The sequence below is a fragment of the Pteronotus mesoamericanus genome, unplaced genomic scaffold (genome assembly GCF_021234165.1).
Source record: "Pteronotus mesoamericanus isolate MK-2021 breed Mesoamerican mustached bat unplaced genomic scaffold, CSHL_Meso_final contig_1, whole genome shotgun sequence".
Taxonomy (NCBI): Eukaryota; Metazoa; Chordata; class Mammalia; order Chiroptera; family Mormoopidae; genus Pteronotus; species Pteronotus mesoamericanus.
The window spans coordinates 4253264-4259401 of record NW_026554998.1 but is presented as its reverse complement, the minus strand read 5'-3'; positions in this window follow the sequence as shown (position 1 = coordinate 4259401).

Below are 6138 nucleotides of genomic sequence, written 5' to 3'. Positions count from 1 at the left end.
GCGGACAGCGCCCCCTGGGCACGGGGAGCCCGAGCCCGAAGACGGACCGCGGCGGTGCTGCCGGCTGGAGAGCAGCCGGCAGGAGTGGGCGCGAGTCCGCCTGCCCGACACCGCCCCCTCCCGGCCCCGCCCCCCAGGCGGCGCACTGGCTGCGGCCTCGGCCAGCCCCGCCCAGACACGCCCCTCCAGCCCTCGGCCCCGCCCCCTCAGGCGGTGCATTGGCCCCGGCCTCGACGAAGCCCCGCCTCCCCCTCCAGCCTTCGGCCCCGCCCCCTCGGGGGTCTAGGCTCGCCACGCCCACCAGGGCCCGGTCGCACCGCCTCCCTGTCGTCTCAGCCGCCCGCCACCGCAACAGGGGACGACGCCCACCCAGGGTCCCGGCCCCCGCGGGGACTATCGTTCAGGACTATCGTTCTTTTCAATGCCCCCCTTCATACCACCACCACCACCCTCATGGAGAAGAGAGAGACGACCCCTCTTAAGACAGGGAAACTGAGGCTTGCCCGGGTCACGTGCCTTGGACAGGAGGAGCCAGGCTGGCCTGCCTATTCTCTCCCGGGAATGTCCCCTCCCCTTCTGCAAGACAGCAACTCCCGGAACTTCCCGGTCGCGGTCCTCACGCTCGCGGGGGTGCAGGCAAGGGGGGCGCGGTCCTCAGCTCACGGAGGAGGCACCTGAGGCTGCGTCGGGGCTGTGGTGCCCGCGGGGGGCGGGGCCCCCGGAGCCTGTCCGCTCGGGCTGCTTCTGGGGCGCCGGCCCTGCTGGGGTCACGGCGTCGCTGTTTCCCAGTTTCCCACTTTCAACCTCCGTGACGTCCGTAGGCAAGGAAAACCACCACCCAGGGCCCTCCATTATCAGGCAGCTCCATGAGCTGCTCTCCCTCTAAACCCTGTCTGCGGCCGCAGGGACAGACAGCCGGAAACGCGGACACCAGAGAGGGGAGGCAACCCCACCCACCTGGCCGCCAGGCCCGAGGCTTGCCCTGACAAGGCCCACAAGGAGGAAGGAAGGTGTTCTCCCCGGAGCAGCCCCTAGCAGGCAGACAGGCTGGCTTCTCTGTGTCCACTCGGAGCAGAAGCCACGGCCGGCCAGCCCAGAGCCAGCGCGTGGCGGCCCGGCTCCTTTGTGCGGCGGGGCCCTGCCGCTTGGATGCCCGGCTGCCATAGCGTGAGGCCTGTGCACAGAGGGTGAGCTCCGCGTCTCAGGGGGCATGCAAGCCGGTGCCTGAGGGGGAGCCCCTGTGACCTGGGACGCTTGCTGGCTGTGGCTGCTGCGCACACCTGCTGGGGGCCCGGCACGAGGACAAAGGGCGTCGCGTGCCAGCGCAGCCAGGCTGCTGGCTGGTCCCGGAACAGGAACCAGCCGGGTTTTCTTGACCCGAGAGTGGCGGTTAGAACTAGAAAAGCCGGCGAGGAAAGGAAGGGCCCGGCTCCCCACTGGTCACTCTCCATGTGGCCGGCTCTGCGGGCAGTGACCGCGGGCGCAGCATCAGTGGCAGCGTCCCCACCAGCCCCTCTCCCACTTCTCCCCTCCCCCATCACTGCACCAGCCTCCCCGGTCCCCATGGTCATGCTTCCCCAGCAGCTGGGGACCAAGCCCTACCCCGGGAGGCCTCCGCAGCCCTCTGAATAAAGTCCGGGACCTTATCACGCCGACCAGCCTTCGCTGCCCCCGCCGCTCCCCGCCTCACCCTCCCCAGGCCCAACCGCCCGCCCGGCCTCCGAGTCCGGCCCCTTGTGCCACTCCTCGCCCCGCAGGGCCCCAACTCTGCCCCGCCCACAGCCAGCCCGCGGGGCCCTGCCAGGTGCACCCCTTGGCTCCCCTCCACACGCTGCCGGCCCCCAGGAACCCGCCCCCCGCCCCCCCCCATGCCCACCGCCCGCCGTCTCCTGGGGCCAGCCTGCATTTGTACGGAGCCTTCTGTGCTCGCTTCTGCCTTGCCACCCCGCCTGCTGTCAACACGACATTGGGGACAACAGGAATGCCACCTGGTCAGCCCCTCCCCCCGCCCCGCCTCCTGCACAGCAAAGCCCAGGCCTTAGAGTGGGCCCTCCCAGCCACCCCCCAGTCCTGACCTCTCCGCCTCCTCTCCTACCACTGAGCCCGTGCACACGCCCGCGCCTCTGCCTCGGGACCCTGGCGCGCACCCTGCGCCCTGCCGGGACCCAGCGGTCAGCCTCCCCTGCACGTCGGTGGGGCCACGTGGCGGAGCTCCTGCCAGCGGTCGTGGCACGTGCACCCCTAGACCCTGCACTCCCCGGGCCCACTGGCTGGAGGCAAAGGACCTAATAGAGGTGGGGGCCACAGAGGGACGAGCCTGGGCCCTGCGGGGCCAGGAAGAGGGGTGGGGCGTCCGGGCAAGCGAGAGGTCCGCATGGACCAAGTTCAGCGGCTGGAGCCTGTGGCCTGCCCGCCCCAGCGGCGGGCCCCCCCTGCTGTGGTGCAGTGATGACAGAGGGGCCGTGTGGGCGCAGAACCCGGAGGCGGCTTCCCCGAGGGGACACGAGCACGAGACCGGAGGCCTAAGAGGCGTGAACGTGTCAGAGAAGGGCTCCCCCGGCCGGGGCTCCTCGGAGGCAGGGGTGGGTGGGGAGCGGAGGAAGCCTGTGCAGCTGCGGCGGCGCAGGGAGTCCGGGGGCGCCCAGCCACGTCCCTTCCAGCCTCTGCTGTCAGCCTTCGGGCCCATTCCCTCCTTAAAACCTCCAGCCACCCTCCGCAAGGGGGCTCAGCCGACCTGTCCTGCAGCTCAGGAAACAGGTGCCGAGCGGAGTGGGGACCCCTGACGAGCCAGGCAGAGACGGGGCTGAGGGGCCGGAGTCCTGCCGCGTGACCGCCCTGGTCCGGGTCCAGGCCAGCGGTCTCAGTGTCCCCCCTCCTGCTGCCAGCACTGTCCCCACCCTCTACGATGATGGAGGAAGTGGGGGGGCTGGCGGGAAAGGTGCTGGGGATGAGGGAGGGACAGGGCCAGAGGCGCCATGAATTCCCGTCCGAAAGCCAGCTCCAGCCGCTCCAGCCGCCGTCGGTCTAGCTCCTGGAGGGGCCGCTGGGCCCCGAGGAGGGGGTGCGGAGGCAGCACCGGCGCGGAGCCTGGGAGCACAGAGCCTTCGGCGGGTGCACTCCGCCCCCAGGCACTGATCTGAGCAAGGCCTTGGGCCGGGCCCCGCTCACCAGGCCCAGGGATGCCTGGGGCCTTCGAGAGGGAGGGGGAGAAGCCAGGGTTGGGGGACCGAGGGAAAGGGCAGGAGGTCCCCGGCTCTTGCGGAGTTTCCCACAGGATTTCTCAGAGCCTTTGCCCAAGGGAGCGGCCATGCTGCACAGCGGTTCCCAAACCCGCTTGCCCGTGGGACCCCTGCAGCAGGCGCCTGCCAACAAGGGTCCCACAGAAGGGGGCCTCACGCAAACACCAAGGCTCAGGGTGAGACGCTGGCTTGCCTGAGACCGTGCCGGAGGCCCCCGACTCCGGAGGCTCCGCATGTTCGCAGTCAGAGCCCCGGCGTCGCGGGGGGGAGGGGCACCAGCGCTGCCTGCGGAAGGAGAGCGGGCTCCCCGCCTGGCCCGCCACCGTGGGTCGCGGCTGGAGAAGGTGGATGCCGCAGGGCGGCCGAGGGACGGTCCTCCTCCGCGGGTCTCCAAGGCCGTGGCCCTAGACACCAACACCGTGCCTGGTGCCCAGCCAGGAGTGGGAGCTGCCAGCGTGACGCCCCGTTGGAAGGGGCCACCCATTCGTTCATCAGGCCCCACGAACGGCACGCGCTGCCTCGGGTACATTAATAGCGTATTTAGATGACGTGCTGTGGACAGTCTGTGTTCTCAGGAATAATTCACGACCCCACTCCTCTCCAGGCTGCGGGAGAACCTGGCCAGGGCTTCACTGGGGCTCGTGGGCTGCTTCCAGCGGCCAAATCTTACATTCCATTATAAATGGCTTTGCCGGGCATGTCGGCAACTTTTACATTTCCATCTACTTTATTATTAATGGCTTTCCTGAACTGTGGCAGCCCAACATCGCACACAATGCGTTATAAATATTTGATCCGGCATCTATAGTCTGCCATTTATCATTTATAACGGGTTACAAAAACATTATAAAACATTTACCGCCGATTTATAGATCATCTTTGGCTACCACGACGATGTGTTATAAATGCATTATTAATCCCCACGCTGCCGCAGGAACCCCCTGGAACGGCCAGCCCTCCAGCTCCGGGTGGAGAGTGTGCGGGGCCGGCGGCGGGGGGCAGGGGTGGGGCCGGGCAGGCACACGGGGCCCAGCCCTGCCCCTGACCACAGTGCGTCCTCGGCCCTGCCCCGCACCTTTGTTTGCTGCAGTCAGCGACCGCCGCCCTTCCCAGAGCAAGTCCTTGCTCCCTCCCGACCAGCAGGGGCAGTTGCCAAAGGCCTGGCCTCACGGCAGGAGGAACCAGGGCTGCGGGCCCCCCGCCAGAGACGGCCAGCGGGAGCAGGGGCCCCCATGGAGTCCTCACCCAGAAGACACCTATGCCCCCTCGGGGCCCACCCGCCGTTCTGGCCTGTCTGCACAGCCCTTCCTGGCAGTCCAGGCGTGGCCCGTGGCGTCCGCCCGCAGCTTCCGGGGCCCTGCCTGGGCCGGGCGCCGGGACTCCCGTTGGCACAGGGGGACGCTGGCCTTCTGGCTCTGCTGCCCTCACCAGGGTGAAGGGCTGGCATGCCAGCCAAGGCCTTGAGCCACCACCCTCCCACGCCGACACCTGGAATGACCCCAGCTCTGCCGGCCCGGCCTCACTGGGTCACAGCCGGGACTCGCTCTGAGCAAGGACACAGGCTCGGGGCGGGGGGGTCCCGAACGAGGACCCCGAGGGGCTTCGCCCTGTGCGGCCCTGGACACAGTCACCTCCCGGGTGAGCCTTCATGGGGGGAGACCTGGCCCCCGTGCCTGTGGCTCCTGGCTGCCCCACAGAACTGTATAAAGGTCGGGGCCCGCCCCTTCCCAGAACTGAAAATAAAACCAGAAGACGCTGGTTAGGAGGCTGTCAGGAAGCAGGTGAGCTCATCACCATGGCAATGGCTCACCTGGCCCCACCGCTCCCCACCTGGGGAAGGAAGCTCAGTCATTGGCTGCCTTTTCGCCCCCCTTGGTTACAGTCTCCAGGTCCCCCAACTGGGGGGATGGCAGGGCTGGGGCTGGACCCCGTGGAGCCATTGGGGCCCTGCTGGACACACTCACCCCTGGAGGTCGCTGACCCCAGGACACATACATGGACAGCGACCCGCCCTCCCCTGCGCTCAGGCAGGGCCCTGGGGCGGGTGAGAGGCACAGAGCAGGGCCCGCGCCTGGGCCCTGAGTGCCGCAGGCCCAGGTGAGGTGTCTGGACGCCCAGAGGGGCCCGCACACCCTGCAGGCACTCAGGGCCTCAGTCCTGTGTGCTCCCTCCCGACACCCGGGCACGCCCGCCACCCGGGCCTGGACAGCACCACACCGCCGCGGGCGCCTCGGGGCCTCGGCACAGCCGCAGGCCCAGGCCCAGGGCCGGGTGCGCGTGGCGGGGGCGGGGCCTGCTCCCGCAGGACGCCAGCCCTGAGCTCGGCTCTGCCCAGAGCCGCGGGGGGCTGGGGCATCGCTCCCACCCTGGGCCTCAGCCTCCTCTGTGTGAAAGGGGCCGTGAGGGCCGGGAGCAGCTCCTGCGGGCCGGCCGCAGCCTGCAGCAGCTGATGGGCAAGCGCAGCCCCGCTCGCCTGCTGCTCGCGCTGGACGCAGCGCCCGCGGCGAGAATGCCCCTTGGGCCCCCACACTGAAGGCTGTGGCGCCGGGCCATGGGAGCTCTGCGGGGGGCGCTGGAGGGCAGGGGCCCAGGAGCCCCCACACCCAGGTCCCCAGCCCCGTGCGGGGGCGCGCCTCCCCCTGCCAGTGGCCCTCGGGCGCGCGGGCATGCCAGGACCTGTTGCCCACGCCCAGCCGGGGTGCAGGGGCACTGTGTAAGTTCTGGGCACAGACGGGGCGGTTGCTGGCAGCCAGGCTGGGGCCAGGAAACAACCCACGGGGACAGAGTGGTCCCCAGCCAACAGGAAGGACTTGGACACAGAGGGGCCGCTGAGCGGGCAACGGCCTGCAGGCCAGGAGCCCGGGGAGGGGACAGGGGGCCCTGGAGAGCAAGGGACCCG